Source organism: Oncorhynchus gorbuscha, linkage group LG01 (assembly GCF_021184085.1).
Source record: "Oncorhynchus gorbuscha isolate QuinsamMale2020 ecotype Even-year linkage group LG01, OgorEven_v1.0, whole genome shotgun sequence".
Lineage (NCBI taxonomy): Eukaryota > Metazoa > Chordata > Actinopteri > Salmoniformes > Salmonidae > Oncorhynchus > Oncorhynchus gorbuscha.
This window is the reverse complement of record NC_060173.1, coordinates 18,284,344-18,304,385: the sequence shown is the minus strand read 5'-3', so window position 1 is coordinate 18,304,385 and position 20,042 is coordinate 18,284,344.

Below are 20,042 nucleotides of genomic sequence, written 5' to 3'. Positions count from 1 at the left end.
ACAGGTCCAGAAGGGTGTGTCGGAGTGAGAGTAGGGGACACAGGTCCAGAACGGTGTGTCGGAGTGAGAGTAGGGGACACAGGTCCATAAAGGTGTGTCGGAGTGAGAGTTGGGGACACAGGTTCAGAGGGGTGTGTCGGAGTGAGAGCAGGGGACACAGGTCCAGAAGGGTGTGTCAGAGTGAGAGTAGGGGACACAGGTCCAGAAGGGTGTGTCGGAGTGAGAGTAGGGGACACAGGTTCAGAGGGGTGTGTCGGAGTGAGAGTAGGGGACACAGGTTCAGAGGGGTGTTTTGGAGTGAGAGTACGTGACACAGGTCCAGAAGGGTGTGTCGGAGTGAGAGTAGGGGACGCAGGTTCAGAGGGGTGTGTCGGAGTGAGAGTAGGGGACGCAGGTTCAGTTGGGTGTTGGAGTGAGAGTACGGGACACAGGTCCAGAAGGGTGTGTCGGAGTGAGAGTAGGGGGACGCAGGTTCAGTTGGGTGTTGGAGTGAGAGTACGGAACACAGGTCCAGAAGGGTGTGTCGGAGTGAGAGTAGGGGACACAGGTTCAGAGGGGTGTGTCGGAGTGAGAGTAGGGGACACAGGTTCAGAGGGGTGTGTTGGAGTGAGAGTAGGGGACACAGGTTCAGAGGGGTGTGTCAGAGTGAGAGAGGGGACACAGGTTCAGAGGGGTGTGTCGGAGTGAGAGTAGGGGACACGGGTCCAGAGAGGTGTGTCGAGTGAGAGTAGGGGACCCAGATTCAGAGGGGTGTGTCGGAGTGAGAGTAGGGGACACAGGTTCAGAGGGGTGTGTCAGAGTGAGAGAGGGGACACAGGTTCAGAGGGGTGTGTCGGAGTGAGAGTAGGGGACACGGGTCCAGAGAGGTGTGTTGGAGAGAGAGTGGGGGACACAGGTTCAGAGGGGTGTGTCGGAGTGTAGAGTACGGGACACAGGTCCAGAAGGGTGTGTCGGAGTGAGAGTAGTGGACACAGGTTCAGAAGGGTGTGTCGGAGTGAGAGTAGGGGACACAGGTTCAGAGGGGTGTTTTGGAGTGAGAGTACGGGACACAGGTCCAGAAGTGTGTGTGGGAGTGAGAGTAGGGGACACAGGTCCAGAAGGGTGTGTCGGAGTGAGAGGAGGGGACACAGGTCCAGAAGGGTGTGTCGGAGTGAGAGTGGAGGACACTGGTCCATAAAGGTGTGTCGGAGTGAAAGTTGGGGACACAGGTTCAGAGGGGTGTGTCGGAGTGAGAGTAGGGGACACAGGTGCAGAGGGGTGTTTTGGAGTGAGAGTACGTGACACAGGTCCAGAAGGGTGTGTCGGAGTGAGAGTAGGGGACGCAGGTTCAGAGGGGTGTGTCGGAGTGAGAGTAGGGGACGCAGGTTCAGTTGGGTGTTGGAGTGAGAGTACGGGACACAGGTCCAGAAGGGTGTGTCGGAGTGAGAGTAGGGGACGCAGGTTCAGTTGGGTGTTGGAGTGAGAGTACGGAACACAGGTCCAGAAGGGTGTGTCGGAGTGAGAGTAGGGGACACAGGTTCAGAGGGGTGTGTCGGAGTGAGAGTAGGGGACACAGGTTCAGAGGGGTGTGTTGGAGTGAGAGTAGGGGACACAGGTTCAGAGGGGTGTGTCAGAGTGAGAGAGGGGACACAGGTTCAGAGGGGTGTGTCGGAGTGAGAGTAGGGGACACGGGTCCAGAGAGGTGTGTCGAGTGAGAGTAGGGGACCCAGATTCAGAGGGGTGTGTCGGAGTGAGAGTAGGGGACAGGTCCAGAGAGGTGTGTTGGAGTGAGAGTGGGGGACACAGGTTCAGAGGGGTGTGTTGGAGTGTAGAGTACGGGACACAGGTCCAGAAGGGTGTGTCGGAGTGAGAGTAGGGACACAGGTTCAGAAGGGTGTGTCGGAGTGAGAGTAGGGGACACAGGTTCAGAGGGGTGTTTTGGAGTGAGAGTACGGGACACAGGTCCAGAAGTGTGTGGGAGTGAGAGTAGGGGACACAGGTCCAGAGGGGTGTGTCAGAGTGAGAGTAGGGGACACAGGTTCAGAGGGGTGTTTTGGAGTGAGAGTACGGGACACAGGTCCAGAAGGGTGTGTCGGACTGAGAGTAGGGGACGCAGGTTCAGTTGGGTGTTGGAGTGAGAGTTGGGGACACAGGTTCAGAGGGGTGTGTCAGAGTGAGAGTAGGGGACACAGGTTCAGAAGTGTGTGTTGGAGTGAGAGTAGGTGACACAGGTCCAGAAGGGTGTGTCGGAGTGAGAGGAGGGGACACAGGTCCAGAAGGGTGTGTCGGAGTGAGAGTAGGGGACACAGGTTCAGAGGGCTGTGTCGGAGTGAGAGTAGGGGACACAGGTTCAGAGGGGTGTTTTGGAGTGAGAGTACGGGACACAGGTCCAGAAGGGTGTGTCGGAGTGAGAGTAGTGGACACAGGTTCAGTTGGGTGTTGGAGTGAGAGTAGGGGACACAGGTTCAGAGGGGTGTGTCAGAGTGAGAGTAGGGGACACAGGTTCAGAAGTGTGTGTTGGAGTGAGAGGAGGGGACACAGGTCCAGATGGTGTGTCGGAGTGAGAGTGGGGGACACAGGTCCATAAAGGTGTGTCGGAGTGAGAGTTGGGGATACAGGTTCAGAGGGGTGTGTCGGAGTGAGAGTAGGGGACACAGGTCCAGAAGGGTGTGTCGGAGTGAGAGTAAGAGACACAGGTCCAGAAGGGTGTGTCGGAGTGAGAGTAGGGGACACAGGTTCAGAGGGGTGTGTCGGAGTGAGAGTAGGGGACACAGGTTCAGAGGGGTGTTTTGGAGTGAGAGTACGGGACACAGGTTCAGAGGGGTGTGTCAGAGTGAGAGTAGGGGACACAGGTTCAGAAGTGTGTGTTGGAGTGAGAGTAGGGGACACAGGTCCAGAAGGGTGTGTCGGAGTGAGAGGAGGGGACACAGGTCCAGAAGGGTGTGTCGGAGTGAGAGTAGAGGACGCAGGTTCAGTTGGGTGTTGGAGTGAGAGTAGGGGACACAGGTTCAGAGGGGTGTGTTGGAGTGAGAGTAGGGGACACAGGTTCAGAGGGGTGTTTTGGGGTGAGAGTAGGGGACACAGGTTCAGAAGGGTGTGTCGGAGTGAGAGTAGGGGACACAGGTCCAGAAGGGTGTGTCGGAGTGAGAGTAGGGGACACAGGTCCAGAACGGTGTGTCGGAGTGAGAGTAGGGGACACAGGTCCATAAAGGTGTGTCGGAGTGAGAGTTGGGGACACAGGTTCAGAGGGGTGTGTCGGAGTGAGAGCAGGGGACACAGGTCCAGAAGGGTGTGTCAGAGTGAGAGTAGGGGACACAGGTCCAGAAGGGTGTTCGGAGTGAGAGTAGGGGACACAGGTTCAGAGGGGTGTGTCGGAGTGAGAGTAGGGGACACAGGTTCAGAGGGGTGTTTTGGAGTGAGAGTACGTGACACAGGTCCAGAAGGGTGTGTCGGAGTGAGAGTAGGGGACACAGGTTCAGAGGGGTGTGTCGGAGTGAGAGTAGGGGACACAGGTTCAGTTGGGTGTTGGAGTGAGAGTACGGGACACAGGTCCAGAAGGGTGTGTCGGAGTGAGAGTAGGGGACGAGGTTCAGTTGGGTGTTGGAGTGAGAGGGACACAGGTCCAGAAGGGTGTGTCGGAGTGAGAGTAGGGGACACAGGTTCAGAGGGGTGTGTCGGAGTGAGAGTAGGGGACACAGGTTCAGAGGGGTGTGTTGGAGTGAGAGTAGGGGACACAGGTTCAGAGGGGTGTGTCGGAGTGAGAGAGGGGACACGGGTCCAGAGAGGTGTGTCGAGTGAGAGTAGGGGACCCAGATTCAGAGGGGTGTGTCGGAGTGAGAGTAGGGGACGCAGGTTCAGTTGGGTGTTGGAGTGAGAGTAGGGGACACAGGTTCAGAGGGGTGTGTCAGAGTGAGAGTAGGGGACACAGGTTCAGAAGTGTGTGTTGGAGTGAGAGGAGGGGACACAGGTCCAGATGGTGTGTCGGAGTGAGAGTGGGGGACACAGGTCCATAAAGGTGTGTCGGAGTGAGAGTTGGGGATACAGGTTCAGAGGGGTGTGTCGGAGTGAGAGTAGGGGACACAGGTCCAGAAGGGTGTGTCGGAGTGAGAGTAAGAGACACAGGTCCAGAAGGGTGTGTCGGAGTGAGAGTAGGGGACACAGGTTCAGAGGGGTGTGTCGGAGTGAGAGTAGGGGACACAGGTTCAGAGGGGTGTTTTGGAGTGAGAGTACGGGACACAGGTTCAGAGGGGTGTGTCAGAGTGAGAGTAGGGGACACAGGTTCAGAAGTGTGTGTTGGAGTGAGAGTAGGGGACACAGGTCCAGAAGGGTGTGTCGGAGTGAGAGGAGGGGACACAGGTCCAGAAGGGTGTGTCGGAGTGAGAGTAGAGGACACAGGTTCAGTTGGGTGTTGGAGTGAGAGTAGGGGACACAGGTTCAGAGGGGTGTGTTGGAGTGAGAGTAGGGGACACAGGTTCAGAGGGGTGTTTTGGGGTGAGAGTAGGGGACACAGGTTCAGAAGGGTGTGTCGGAGTGAGAGTAGGGGACACAGGTCCAGAAGGGTGTGTCGGAGTGAGAGTAGGGGACACAGGTCCAGAATGGTGTGTCGGAGTGAGAGTAGGGGACACAGGTCCATAAAGGTGTGTCGGAGTGAGAGTTGGGGACACAGGTTCAGAGGGGTGTGTCGGAGTGAGAGCAGGGGACACAGGTCCAGAAGGGTGTGTCAGAGTGAGAGTAGGGGACACAGGTCCAGAAGGGTGTGTCGGAGTGAGAGTAGGGGACACAGGTTCAGAGGGGTGTGTCGGAGTGAGAGTAGGGGACACAGGTTCAGAGGGGTGTTTTGGAGTGAGAGTACGGACACAGGTCCAGAAGGGTGTGTCGGAGTGAGAGTAGGGGACGCAGGTTCAGAGGGGTGTGTCGGAGTGAGAGTAGGGGACGCAGGTTCAGTTGGGTGTTGGAGTGAGAGTACGGGACACAGGTCCAGAAGGGTGTGTCGGAGTGAGAGTAGGGGACGCAGGTTCAGTTGGGTGTTGGAGTGAGAGTACGGAACACAGGTCCAGAAGGGTGTGTCGGAGTGAGAGTAGGGGACACAGGTTCAGAGGGGTGTGTCGGAGTGAGAGTAGGGGACACAGGTTCAGAGGGGTGTGTTGGAGTGAGAGTAGGGGACACAGGTTCAGAGGGGTGTGTCAGAGTGAGAGAGGGGACACAGGTTCAGAGGGGTGTGTCGGAGTGAGAGTAGGGGACACGGGTCCAGAGAGGTGTGTCGAGTGAGAGTAGGGGACCCAGATTCAGAGGGGTGTGTCGGAGTGAGAGTAGGGGACACAGGTTCAGAGGGGTGTGTCAGAGTGAGAGAGGGGACACAGGTTCAGAGGGGTGTGTCGGAGTGAGAGTAGGGGACACGGGTCCAGAGAGGTGTGTTGGAGAGAGAGTGGGGGACACAGGTTCAGAGGGGTGTGTCGGAGTGTAGAGTACGGGACACAGGTCCAGAAGGGTGTGTCGGAGTGAGAGTAGTGGACACAGGTTCAGAAGGGTGTGTCGGAGTGAGAGTAGGGGACACAGGTTCAGAGGGGTGTTTTGGAGTGAGAGTACGGGACACAGGTCCAGAAGTGTGGGAGTGAGAGTAGGGGACACAGGTCCAGAAGGGTGTGTCGGAGTGAGAGGAGGGGACACAGGTCCAGAAGGGTGTGTCGGAGTGAGAGTGGAGGACACTGGTCCAAAGGTGTGTCGGAGTGAAAGTTGGGGACACAGGTTCAGAGGGGTGTGTTGGAGTGAGAGTAGGGGACACAGGTCCAGAAGGGTGTGTCGGAGTGAGAGTAGGGGACACAGGTCCAGAAGGGTGTGTCGGAGTGAGAGTAGTGGACACAGGTTCAGAGGGGTGTGTCGGAGTGAGAGTAGGGGACACAGGTTCAGAGGGGTGTTTTGGAGTGAGAGTACGGGACACAGGTCCAGAAGGGTGTGTCGGAGTGAGAGTAGGGGACGCAGGTTCAGTTGGGTGTTGGAGTGAGAGTAGGGGACACAGGTTCAGAGGGGTGTGTCAGAGAGAGAGTAGGGGACACAGGTTCAGAGGGGTGTGTCGGAGTGAGAGTAGGGGACACAGGTTCAGAGGGGTGTGTCGGAGTGAGAGTAGGGGACACAGGTCCAGAAGGGTGTGTCGGAGTGAGAGTAGGGGACACAGGTCCATAAAGGTGTGTCGGAGTGAGAGTTGGGGACACAGGTTCAGAGGGGTGTGTCGGAGTGAGAGTAGGGGACACAGGTTCAGAGGGGTGTGTTGGAGTGAGAGTAGGGGACACAGGTTCAGAGGGGTGTGTTGGGGTGAGAGTAGGGGACACAGGTTCAGAAGGGTGTTCGGAGTGAGAGTACGGGACACAGGTTCAGAGGGGTGTGTCGGAGTGAGAGTAGGGGACACAGGTTCAGAGGGTGTTTTGAGTGAGAGTACGTGACACAGGTCCAGAAGGGTGTGTCGGAGTGAGAGTAGGGGACACAGGTTCAGAGGGTGTGTCGGAGTGAGAGTAGGGGACACAGGTTCAGTTGGGTGTTGGAGTGAGAGGGGACACAGGTCCAGAAGGGTGTGTCGGAGTGAGAGTAGGGGACACAGGTTCAGTTGGGTGTTGGAGTGAGAGTAGGGAACACAGGTCCAGAAGGGTGTGTCGGAGTGAGAGTAGGGGACACAGGTTCAGAGGGGTGTGTCGGAGTGAGAGTAGGGGACACAGGTTCAGAGGGGTGTGTTGGAGTGAGAGTAGGGGACACAGGTTCAGAGGGGTGTGTCAGAGTGAGAGAGGGGACACAGGTTCAGAGGGGTGTGTCGGAGTGAGAGTAGGGGACACGGGTCCAGAGAGGTGTGTCGAGTGAGAGTAGGGGACCCAGATTCAGAGGGGTGTGTCGGAGTGAGAGTAGGGGACACAGGTTCAGAGGGGTGTGTCAGAGTGAGAGAGGGGACACAGGTTCAGAGGGGTGTGTCGGAGTGAGAGTAGGGGACACGGGTCCAGAGAGGTGTGTTGGAGAGAGAGTGGGGGACACAGGTTCAGAGGGGTGTGTCGGAGTGTAGAGTACGGGACACAGGTCCAGAAGGGTGTGTCGGAGTGAGAGTAGTGGACACAGGTTCAGAAGGGTGTGTCGGAGTGAGAGTAGGGGACACAGGTTCAGAGGGGTGTTTTGGAGTGAGAGTACGGGACACAGGTCCAGAAGTGTGTGTGGGAGTGAGAGTAGGGGACACAGGTCCAGAAGGGTGTGTCGGAGTGAGAGTAGGGGACACAGGTTCAGAGGGGTGTGTCGGAGTGAGAGTAGGGGACACAGGTTCAGAGGGGTGTGTTGGAGTGAGAGTAGGGGACACAGGTTCAGAGGGGTGTTTTGGGGTGAGAGTAGGGGACACAGGTTCAGAAGGGTGTGTCGGAGTGAGAGTACGGGACACAGGTCCAGAAGGGTGTGTCGGAGTGAGAGTAGGGGACACAGGTCCAGAACGGTGTGTCGGAGTGAGAGTAGGGGACACAGGTCCATAAAGGTGTGTCGGAGTGAGAGTTGGGGACACAGGTTCAGAGGGGTGTGTCGGAGTGAGAGCAGGGGACACAGGTCCAGAAGGGTGTGTCAGAGTGAGAGTAGGGGACACAGGTCCAGAAGGGTGTGTCGGAGTGAGAGTAGGGGACACAGGTTCAGAGGGGTGTGTCGGAGTGAGAGTAGGGGACACAGGTTCAGAGGGGTGTTTTGGAGTGAGAGTACGTGACACAGGTCCAGAAGGGTGTGTCGGAGTGAGAGTAGGGGACGCAGGTTCAGAGGGGTGTGTCGGAGTGAGAGTAGGGGACGAGGTTCAGTTGGGTGTTGGAGTGAGAGTACGGGACACAGGTCCAGAAGGGTGTGTCGGAGTGAGAGTAGGGGACGCAGGTTCAGTTGGGTGTTGGAGTGAGAGTACGGAACACAGGTCCAGAAGGGTGTGTCGGAGTGAGAGTAGGGGACACAGGTTCAGAGGGGTGTGTCGGAGTGAGAGTAGGGGACACAGGTTCAGAGGGGTGTGTTGGAGTGAGAGTAGGGGACACAGGTTCAGAGGGGTGTGTCAGAGTGAGAGAGGGGACACAGGTTCAGAGGGGTGTGTCGGAGTGAGAGTAGGGGACACGGGTCCAGAGAGGTGTGTCGAGTGAGAGTAGGGGACCCAGATTCAGAGGGGTGTGTCGGAGTGAGAGTAGGGGACACAGGTTCAGAGGGGTGTGTCAGAGTGAGAGAGGGGACACAGGTTCAGAGGGGTGTGTCGGAGTGAGAGTAGGGGACACGGGTCCAGAGAGGTGTGTTGGAGAGAGAGTGGGGGACACAGGTTCAGAGGGGTGTGTCGGAGTGTAGAGTACGGGACACAGGTCCAGAAGGGTGTGTCGGAGTGAGAGTAGTGGACACAGGTTCAGAAGGGTGTGTCGGAGTGAGAGTAGGGGACACAGGTTCAGAGGGGTGTTTTGGAGTGAGAGTACGGGACACAGGTCCAGAAGTGTGTGTGGGAGTGAGAGTAGGGGACACAGGTCCAGAAGGGTGTGTCGGAGTGAGAGGAGGGGACACAGGTCCAGAAGGGTGTGTCGGAGTGAGAGTGGAGGACACTGGTCCATAAAGGTGTGTCGGAGTGAAAGTTGGGGACACAGGTTCAGAGGGGTGTGTTGGAGTGAGAGTAGGGGACACAGGTCCAGAAGGGTGTGTCGGAGTGAGAGTAGGGGACACAGGTCCAGAAGGGTGTGTCGGAGTGAGAGTAGTGGACACAGGTTCAGAGGGGTGTGTCGGAGTGAGAGTAGGGGACACAGGTTCAGAGGGGTGTTTTGGAGTGAGAGTACGGGACACAGGTCCAGAAGGGTGTGTCGGAGTGAGAGTAGGGGACGCAGGTTCAGTTGGGTGTTGGAGTGAGAGTAGGGGACACAGGTTCAGAGGGGTGTGTCAGAGAGAGAGTAGGGGACACAGGTTCAGAGGGGTGTGTCGGAGTGAGAGTAGGGGACACAGGTTCAGAGGGGTGTGTCGGAGTGAGAGTAGGGGACACAGGTCCAGAAGGGTGTGTCGGAGTGAGAGTAGGGGACACAGGTCCATAAAGGTGTGTCGGAGTGAGAGTTGGGGACACAGGTTCAGAGGGGTGTGTCGGAGTGAGAGTAGGGGACACAGGTCCAGAAGGGTGTGTCAGAGTGAGAGTAGGGGACACAGGTCCAGAAGGGTGTGTCGGAGTGAGAGTAGGGGACACAGGTTCAGAGGGGTGTGTCGGAGTGAGAGTAGGTGACACAGGTTCAGAGGGGTGTTTTGGAGTGAGAGTACGTGACACAGGTCCAGAAGGGAGTGTCGGAGTGAGAGTAGGGGACGCAGGTTCAGAGGGGTGTGTCGGAGTGAGAGTAGGGGACGCAGGTTCAGTTGGGTGTTGGAGTGAGAGTACGGGACACAGGTCCTGAAGGGTGTGTCGGAGTGAGAGTAGGGGACGCAGGTTCAGTTGGGTGTTGGAGTGAGAGTAGGGGACACAGGTTCAGAGGGGTGTGTCGGAGTGAGAGTAGGGGACACAGGTTCAGAGGGGTGTGTTGGAGTGAGAGTAGGGGACACAGGTTCAGGGGGGTGTGTCAGAGTGAGAGAGGGGACACAGGTTCATAGGGGTGTGTCGGAGTGAGAGTAGGGGACACAGGTCCAGAGAGGTGTGTCGGAGTGAGAGTAGGGGACCCAGATTCAGAGGGGTGTGTCGGAGTGAGAGTAGGGGACACAGGTTCAGAGGGGTGTGTCAGAGTGAGAGAGGGGACACAGGTTCAGAGGGGTGTGTCGGAGTGAGAGTAGGGGACACGGGTCCAGAGAGGTGTGTTGGAGTGAGAGTGGGGGACACAGGTTCAGAGGGGTGTGTCGGAGTGTAGAGTACGGGACACAGGTCCAGAAGGGTGTGTCGGAGTGAGAGTAGTGGACACAGGTTCAGAAGGGTGTGTCGGAGTGAGAGTAGGGGACACAGGTTCAGAGGGGTGTTTTGGAGTGAGAGTACGGGACACAGGTCCAGAAGTGTGTGTGGGAGTGAGAGTAGGGGACACAGGTCCAGAGGGGTGTGTCAGAGTGAGAGTAGGGGACACAGGTTCAGAGGGGTGTTTTGGAGTGAGAGTACGGGACACAGGTCCAGAAGGGTGTGTCGGACTGAGAGTAGGGGACGCAGGTTCAGTTGGGTGTTGGAGTGAGAGTTGGGGACACAGGTTCAGAGGGGTGTGTCAGAGTGAAAGTAGGGGACACAGGTTCAGAAGTGTGTGTTGGAGTGAGAGTAGGTGACACAGGTCCAGAAGGGTGTGTCGGAGTGAGAGTAGGGGACACAGGTTCAGAGGGCTGTGTCGGAGTGAGAGTAGGGGACACAGGTTCAGAGGGGTGTTTTGGAGTGAGAGTACGGGACACAGGTCCAGAAGGGTGTGTCGGAGTGAGAGTAGTGGACGCAGGTTCAGTTGGGTGTTGGAGTGAGAGTAGGGGACACAGGTTCAGAGGGGTGTGTCAGAGTGAGAGTAGGGGACACAGGTTCAGAAGTGTGTGTTGGAGTGAGAGGAGGGGACACAGGTCCAGAAGGGTGTGTCGGAGTGAGAGTGGGGGACACAGGTCCATAAAGGTGTGTCGGAGTGAGAGTTGGGGATACAGGTTCAGAGGGGTGTGTCGGAGTGAGAGTAGGGGACACAGGTCCAGAAGGGTGTGTCGGAGTGAGAGTAAGAGACACAGGTCCAGAAGGGTGTGTCGGATTGAGAGTAGGGGACACAGGTTCAGAGGGGTGTGTCGGAGTGAGAGTAGGGGACACAGGTTCAGAGGGGTGTTTTGGAGTGAGAGTACGGGACACAGGTTCAGAGGGGTGTGTCAGAGTGAGAGTAGGGGACACAGGTTCAGAAGTGTGTGTTGGAGTGAGAGTAGGGGACACAGGTCCAGAAGGGTGTGTCGGAGTGAGAGGAGGGGACACAGGTCCAGAAGGGTGTGTCGGAGTGAGAGTAGAGGACGCAGGTTCAGTTGGGTGTTGGAGTGAGAGTAGGGGACACAGGTTCAGAGGGGTGTGTTGGAGTGAGAGTAGGGGACACAGGTTCAGAGGGGTGTTTTGGGGTGAGAGTAGGGGACACAGGTTCAGAAGGGTGTGTCGGAGTGAGAGTACGGGACACAGGTCCAGAAGGGTGTGTCGGAGTGAGAGTAGGGGACACAGGTCCAGAACGGTGTGTCGGAGTGAGAGTAGGGGACACAGGTCCAGAAGGGTGTGTCGGAGTGAGAGTAGGGGACACAGGTTCAGAGGGGTGTTTTGGAGTGAGAGTACGTGACACAGGTCCAGAAGGGTGTGTCGGAGTGAGAGTAGGGGACGCAGGTTCAGAGGGGTGTGTCGGAGTGAGAGTAGGGGACGCAGGTTCAGTTGGGTGTTGGAGTGAGAGTACGGGACACAGGTCCAGAAGGGTGTGTCGGAGTGAGAGTAGGGGACGCAGGTTCAGTTGGGTGTTGGAGTGAGAGTACGGGACACAGGTCCAGAAGGGTGTGTCGGAGTGAGAGTAGGGGACGCAGGTTCAGTTGGGTGTTGGAGTGAGAGTACGGGACACAGGTCCAGAAGGGTGTGTCGGAGTGAGAGTAGGGGACGCAGGTTCAGTTGGGTGTTGGAGTGAGAGTACGGGACACAGGTCCAGAAGGGTGTGTCGGAGTGAGAGTAGGGGACGAGGTTCAGTTGGGTGTTGGAGTGAGAGTACGGGACACAGGTCCAGGTCCAGAAGGGGACACAGGTTCAGAGGGGTGTGTCGGAGTGGAGTAGGGGACACAGGTTCAGAGGGGTGTGTTGGAGTGAGAGTAGGGGACACAGGTTCAGAGGGGTGTGTCAGAGTGAGAGAGGGGACACAGGTTCAGAGGGGTGTGTCGGAGTGAGAGTAGGGGACACGGGTCCAGAGAGGTGTGTCGAGTGAGAGTAGGGGACCCAGATTCAGAGGGGTGTGTCGGAGTGAGAGTAGGGGACACAGGTTCAGAGGGGTGTGTCAGAGTGAGAGAGGGGACACAGGTTCAGAGGGGTGTGTCGGAGTGAGAGTAGGGGACACGGGTCCAGAGAGGTGTGTTGGAGAGAGAGTGGGGGACACAGGTTCAGAGGGGTGTGTCGGAGTGTAGAGTACGGGACACAGGTCCAGAAGGGTGTGTCGGAGTGAGAGTAGTGGACACAGGTTCAGAAGGGTGTGTCGGAGTGAGAGTAGGGGACACAGGTTCAGAGGGGTGTTTTGGAGTGAGAGTACGGGACACAGGTCCAGAAGTGTGTGTGGGAGTGAGAGTAGGGGACACAGGTCCAGAAGGGTGTGTCGGAGTGAGAGGAGGGGACACAGGTCCAGAAGGGTGTGTCGGAGTGAGAGTTGGGGACACAGGTTCAGAGGGGTGTGTTGGAGTGAGAGTAGGGGACACAGGTCCAGAAGGGTGTGTCGGAGTGAGAGTAGGGGACACAGGTCCAGAAGGGTGTGTCGGAGTGAGAGTAGTGGACACAGGTTCAGAGGGGTGTGTCGGAGTGAGAGTAGGGGACACAGGTTCAGAGGGGTGTTTTGGAGTGAGAGTACGGGACACAGGTCCAGAAGGGTGTGTCGGAGTGAGAGTAGGGGACGCAGGTTCAGTTGGGTGTTGGAGTGAGAGTAGGGGACACAGGTTCAGAGGGGTGTGTCAGAGAGAGAGTAGGGGACACAGGTTCAGAGGGGTGTGTCGGAGTGAGAGTAGGGGACACAGGTTCAGAGGGGTGTTTTGGAGTGAGAGTACGGGACACAGGTCCAGAAGGGTGTGTCGGAGTGAGAGTAGGGGACGCAGGTTCAGTTGGGTGTTGGAGTGAGAGTAGGGGACACAGGTTCAGAGGGGTGTGTCAGAGTGAGAGTAGGGGACACAGGTTCAGAAGTGTGTGTTGGAGTGAGAGTAGGGGACACAGGTCCAGAAGGGTGTGTCGGAGTGAGAGGAGGGGACACAGGTCCAGAAGGGTGTGTCGGAGTGAGAGTAGAGGACGCAGGTTCAGTTGGGTGTTGGAGTGAGAGTAGGGGACACAGGTTCAGAAGTGTGTGTTGGAGTGAGAGTAGGGGACACAGGTTCAGAGGGGTGTGTTGGAGTGAGAGTGGGGGACACAGGTTCAGAGGGGTGTGTCGGAGTGAGAGTACGGGACACAGGTCCAGAAGGGTGTGTCGGAGTGAGAGTAGTGGACACAGGTTCAGAAGGGTGTGTCGGAGTGAGAGTAGGGGACAGGTTCAGAGGGGTGTTTTGGAGTGAGAGTACGGGACACAGGTCCAGAAGTGTGTGTGGGAGTGAGAGTAGGGGACACAGGTCCAGAAGGGTGTGTCGGAGTGAGAGGAGGGGACACAGGTCCAGAAGGGTGTGTCGGAGTGAGAGTGGGGGACACAGGTCCAGAAGGGTGTGTCGGAGTGAGAGTAGTGGACACATGTTCAGAGGGGTGTGTCGGAGTGAGAGTAGGGGACACAGGTTCAGAGGGATGTTTTGGAGTGAGAGTACGGGACACAGGTCCAGAAGGGTGTGTCGGAGTGAGAGTAGGGGACGCAGGTTCAGTTGGGTGTTGGAGTGAGAGTAGGGGACACAGGTTCAGAGGGGTGTGTCAGAGTGAGAGTATGGGACACAGGTTCAGAGGGGTGTGTCGGAGTGAGAGTAGGGGACACAGGTTCAGAGGGGTGTTTTGGAGTGAGAGTACGGGACACAGGTCCAGAAGGGTGTGTCGGAGTGAGAGTAGGGGACGCAGGTTCAGTTGGGTGTTGGAGTGAGAGTAGGGGACACAGGTTCAGAGGGGTGTGTCGGAGTGAGAGTAGGGGACACAGGTTCAGAAGTGTGTGTTGGAGTGAGAGTAGGGGACACAGGTTCAGAGGGGTGTGTCGGAGTGAGAGTACGGGACAAAGGTCCAGAAGGGTGTGTCGGAGTGAGAGTAGTGGACACAGGTCGGAGTGAGAGTAGGGGACACAGGTCCATAAAGGTGTGCCGGAGTGAGAGTAGGGGACACAGGTTCAGAGGGGTGTGTCGGAGTGAGAGTAGGGGACACAGGTCCAGAAGGGTGTGTCGGAGTGGGAATAGGGGACACAGGTCCAGAAGGGTGTGTCGGAGTGAGAGTAGGGGACACAGGTTTAGAGGGGTGTGTCAGAGTGAGAGTAGGGGACACAGGTTCAGAGGGGTGTTTTGGAGTGTGAGTACGGGACACAGGTTCAGAGGGGTGTGTTGGAGTGAGAGTAGGGGACACAGGTTCAGAGTGGTGTGTTGGAGTGAGAGTAGGGGACACAGGTTCAGAGGGGTGTGTTGGAGTGAGAGTAGGGGACACAGGTTTAGAGGGGTGTTGGAGTGAGAGTACGGGACACAGGTCCAGAAGGGTGTGTCGGAGTGAGAGTAGGGGACGCAGGTTCAGTTGGGTGTTGGAGTGAGAGTACGGGACACAGGTCCAGAAGGGTGTGTCGGAGTGAGAGTAGGGGACACAGGTTCAGAGGGGTGTGTCGGAGTGAGAGTAGGGGACACAGGTTCAGAGGGGTGTGTTGGAGTGAGAGTAGGGGACACAGGTTCAGAGGGGTGTGTCAGAGTGAGAGAGGGGACACAGGTTCAGAGGGGTGTGTCGGAGTGAGAGTAGGGGACACAGGTCCAGAGAGGTGTGTCGGAGTGAGAGTAGGGGACCCAGATTCAGAGGGGTGTGTCGGAGTGAGAGTAGGGGACACAGGTTCAGAGGGGTGAGTCAGAGTGAGAGAGGGGACACAGGTTCAGAGGGGTGTGTCGGAGTGAGAGTAGGGGACACGGGTCCAGAGAGGTGTGTTGGAGTGAGAGTGGGGGACACAGGTTCAGAGGGGTGTGTCGGAGTGTAGAGTACGGGACACAGGTCCAGAAGGGTGTGTCGGAGTGAGAGTAGTGGACACAGGTTCAGAAGGGTGTGTCGGAGTGAGAGTAGGGGACAGGTTCAGAGGGGTGTTTTGGAGTGAGAGTACGGGACACAGGTCCAGAAGTGTGTGTGGGAGTGAGAGTAGGGGACACAGGTCCAGAAGGGTGTGTCGGAGTGAGAGGAGGGGACACAGGTCCAGAAGGGTGTGTCGGAGTGAGAGTGGGGGACACAGTTCCATAAAGGTGTGTCAGAGTGAAAGTTGGGGACACAGGTTCAGAGGGGTGTGTCGGAGTGAGAGTAGGGGACACAGGTCCAGAAGGGTGTGTCGGAGTGAGAGTAGGGGACACAGGTCCAGAAGGGTGTGTCGGAGTGAGAGTAGTGGACACATGTTCAGAGGGGTGTGTCGGAGTGAGAGTAGGGGACACAGGTTCAGAGGGGTGTTTTGGAGTGAGAGTACGGGACACAGGTCCAGAAGAGTGTGTCGGAGTGAGAGTAGGGGACGCAGGTTCAGTTGGGTGTTGGAGTGAGAGTAGGGGACACAGATTCAGAGGGGTGTGTCAGAGTGAGAGTAGGGGACACAGGTTCAGAAGTGTGTGTTGGAGTGAGTAGGGGACACAGGTTCAGAGGGGTGTGTCGGAGTGAGAGTACGGGACACAGGTCCAGAAGGGTGTGTCGGAGTGAGAGTAGTGGACACAGGTCGGAGTGAGAGTAGGGGACACAGGTCCATAAAGGTGTGCCGGAGTGAGAGTAGGGGACACAGGTTCAGAGGGGTGTGTCGGAGTGAGAGTAGGGGACACAGGTCCAGAAGGGTGTGTCGGAGTGAGAATAGGGGACACAGGTCCAGAAGGGTGTGTCGGAGTGAGAGTAGGGGACACAGGTTTAGAGGGGTGTGTCAGAGTGAGAGTAGGGGACACAGGTTCAGAGGGGTGTTTTGGAGTGTGAGTACGGGACACAGGTTCAGAGGGGTGTGTTGGAGTGAGAGTAGGGGACACAGGTTCAGAGTGGTGTGTTGGAGTGAGAGTAGGGGACACAGGTTCAGAGGGGTGTGTTGGAGTGAGAGTAGGGGACACAGGTTTAGAGGGGTGTTGGATAATGCACACTTTCAATAAGAGGGTGACATCTTAAATGCCCAGAGATGCACTTTTCCTCCGGAGGGGTTGCTATGATTAACACATTTGCCACAGTGAGAACCACACGGAGCATTTTCATTTGCACATGACTCCTGGGCACAGTTACTCTGTCCTGTGTGTATAGTAATCACCCACACCGCTGACACTTAGACTGAGAAGAGACAGACAGAAGACAGTGAGAGCAAGGAAGAGAAAGAAAGAGAGCGAAAAAGAGAGAGGAAAGGAGAGAGAGAAAAGAGAGAGAGAAAAGACAGATATAGCGGGAGGAAAGGAGAGAGAGAGAGAGAACACAGTTAATAGTTTTTTACAATCACTTTTGCACTAATTTCAGGAACCTTGATGTCATTTTTCAAAACTCAAGACACAAAACTCACAACCAATGATCAAAATTCAAATTTTTCAAAACTCTAACACCTTTTCCAATTGCTTGGATACAATACACATAAAGCTAAGATCATTTGTTCTTTGATGTAAAATCACCTGTTCAAAATGACACAACATAACATCAAAGTATTACCATTTCAAAATGCAATTCAAACATTACATCTGAGATGACTGTCTATTCATTTCATTACAATGATCTAACTATCAATTGATACAACTGATCAAAATGATAAGTAACTGTTGCATTACTCTTAATGCATAGTTTTATGGAAACTGACAAACAATATTCCATGTTTAGATCATGAAAGTTTCAGGATAACGAGATCCATTGACACCAATTACCGTGGAACATGAACCGATTGGACTACATTATCTATGGATGTAATATTTCATCATCATTCTGTATCAGACACTGTTTCTATGGTCCCATGTACCACTTTTCCAGACCATGTTTTCAGATTTGACTGTATTACTGTACACTCACCAGCACACCTATCTATTACTGGGTAGGACCCCCTTTTGCCTCCACAACAGCCTGAATGATTCACGGTGTTGTACGTTAAGAGATGCCCTTCTGCACACCACTGTTGTAAACAGCTGTTATTTGAGTATTTGTGGCCTTTCTGTTAGCTTGAATGAGTCTGGACATTCTCCTCTGACCTCTGACCTCTCTCATTAACAAGGTGTTTTTCCCACAGAACTGCCGCTCACTGAATGTGTTTTGTTTATCTCACCATTCTCTGTAAACTCTAGAGACTGTAGTGCATAAAAATCTCAGGAAGGCAGCTGTTTCTGAGATGCTGGAATCACCATGTGTGGCATCAATCATACCACGGTCAAAGTTGCTTAAATTACTCATCTTTCCCATTCTAATGTTTGATCGAACAACATCTAAAGCTCTCTACTCTATATACTCTATATATTGAGTTGCAGGCAGCCACATGATTCGGTGTTTGAATCTAACCTTCCTTGATGAGCTAAATCAGGTGTGTAGAGCTGATGGCATGACCTATGTCATTGTGTGGGATAATGTCAGGTTCCACCTTGCTCAAATGGGGCAAGCATGGTTTCAGGCCCAACCACAATTTACCACCTTGTACTTTCCCCCATACTCTCCTTTCCTTAATCCAATTGAGGAATTTTTCTCCACATGCAGGTGGAAGGTATTTGATAGGCGCCCTTCTCCAGGCCATGGATGACACATGCAATGACATCACGGCAGACCAGTGTCAGGCCTGGATTCGCCCGAAGATTCTTCCCAAGATGTTTGGCTAATGAAAACATCCATTGTGATGTGGATGAGAACCTGTGGCCAAATCCACAAGACAGAGTTGAAGGAAATATAGAAGTACAGTAATCAATCCTTTGTTTTGCTTTTTACAGTAAGCCAGGTGAGGAACACTGCAGTGATGTTTTACAGTAAGCCAGGTGAGGAACACCGCAGTGATGTTTTACAGTAAGCCAGGTGAGGAACACTGCAGTGATGTAGCCAGCCAGGTGAGGAACACTGCAGTGATGTTTTACAGGAAGCCAGGTGAGGAACACTGCAGTGATGTTTTACAGTAAGCCAGGTGAGGAACACTGCAGTGATGTTTTACAGTAAGCCAGGTGAGGAACACTGCAGTGATGTTTTACAGTAAGCCAGGTGAGGAACAATGCAGTGATGTTTTACAGTAAGCCAGGTGAGGAACACTGCAGTGATGTTTTTTGAGGAACACTGCAGTGATGTTTTACAGTAAGCCAGGTGAGGAACACTGCAGTGATGTTTTACAGTAAGCCAGGTGAGGAACACTGCAGTGATGTTTTTTACAGTAAGCCAGGTGAGGAACACTGCAGTGATGTTTACAGTACGCCAGGTACAGTGATGTACAGTACGCCAGGTGAGGAACACTGCAGTGATGTTTTACAGCCAGGTGAGGAACACTGCAGTGATGTTTTACAGTAAGCCAGGTGAGGAACACTGCAGTGATGTTTTACAGTAAGCCAGGTGAGGAACACTGCAGTGATGTTTTACAGTAAGCCAGGTGAGGAACACTGCAGTGATGTTTTACAGTAAGCCAGGTGAGGAACACTGCAGCCTGAGGAACACTGCAGTGATGTTTTACAGTAAGCCAGGTGAGGAACACTGCAGTGATGTTTTACAGTAAGCCAGGTGAGGAACACTGCAGTGATGTTTTACAGTAAGCCAGGTGAGGAACACTGCAGTGATGTTTTACAGTAAGCCAGGTGAGGAACACTGCAGTGATGTTTTACAGTAACAGGTGAGGAAAACTGCAGTGATGTTTTACAGTAAGCCAGGTGAGGAACACTGCAGTGATGTTTTACAGTAAGCCAGGTGAGGAACACTGCAGTGATGTTTTGCAGGTGAACACTGCAGTGATGTTTTACAGTAAGTCAGGTGAGGAACACTGCAGTGATGTATTACTGTAAGCCAGGTGAGGAACACTGCAGTGATGTTTTACAGTAAGCCAGGTGAGGAACACTGCAGTGATGGAACACTGCAGTGATGTTTTACAGTAAGCCAGGTGAGGAACACTGCAGTGATGTTTTACTGTAAGCCAGGTGAGGAACACTGCAGTGATGTTTTACTGTAAGCCAGGTGAGGAACACACAGTAAGCCAGGTGATGTTTTACAGTAAGCCAAGGAACATTACAGTGATGTTTTACAGTGAGGTGAGGAACACTGCAGTGATGTTTTACAGTAAGCCAGGTGAGGAACACTACAGTGATGTTTTACAGTAAGCCAGGTGAGGAACACTGCAGTGATGTTTTACAGTACGCCAGGTGAGGAACACTACAGTGATGTTTTACAGTAAGCCAGGTGAGGAACACTGCAGTGATGTTTTACAGTAAGCCAGGTGAGGAACACTGCAGTGATGTTTTACAGTAAGCCAGGTGAGGAACACTGCAGTTCACCTTTAACTGTTTTTTTCTTTTTTGTAGCTAATGATTTTTTGCTTTGATTCAAAGAAACCTATGTTGTGATTTTATTTAATTTAATCAGAAATGTCATATTTTGTTTAGTGATTCAAATAAAATAAAATCAAATTTTTATTCGTCACATACACATGGTTAGCAGATGTTAATGCGAGTGTAGCGAAATGCTTGTGCTTCTAGTTCCGACTCTAGTTCCGACAATGCAGTAATAACAAGTAATCTAACTAACAATTCCAAAACTACTGTCTTATACACAGTGTAAGGGGATAAAGAATATGTACATAAAGATATATGAATGAGTGATGGTACAGAGCAGCATAGGCAAGATACAGTAGATGGTATTGAGTACAGTATATACATATGAGATGAGTATGTAAATAAAGTGGCATAGTTAAAGTGGCTAGTGATACATGTATTACATAAGGATGCAGTCGATGATATAGAGTACAGTAATATATGCCATTTAGCAGTATATATATATATCATGCCATTTAGCAGTATATATATATATATCATCATTCCACTCTGTCTGTAGTATTCTCTCTACTAGTCCTTTTACAGTGATGTATTTACGTGTTGTAGCATAATGAAACATGTATCACATATTTTGTACGACAATATTTAATGATTGTACAAACAACTACAGAGGGAAACTATCGGTATCTGGTGTGTGGGTGATCTAAATGAATGTTCCTATGGTATTTCATGATAAATTAGTTATTTGAACCAATGATTCTGCAAGTGCAAGGTTTCTTTAAAGATATGAATGCTCGATGCAATGTTTTGAACATTGGCCAGCCTGTGTTACAAGTGATGACCGTTTTGAGTTTTGTGTC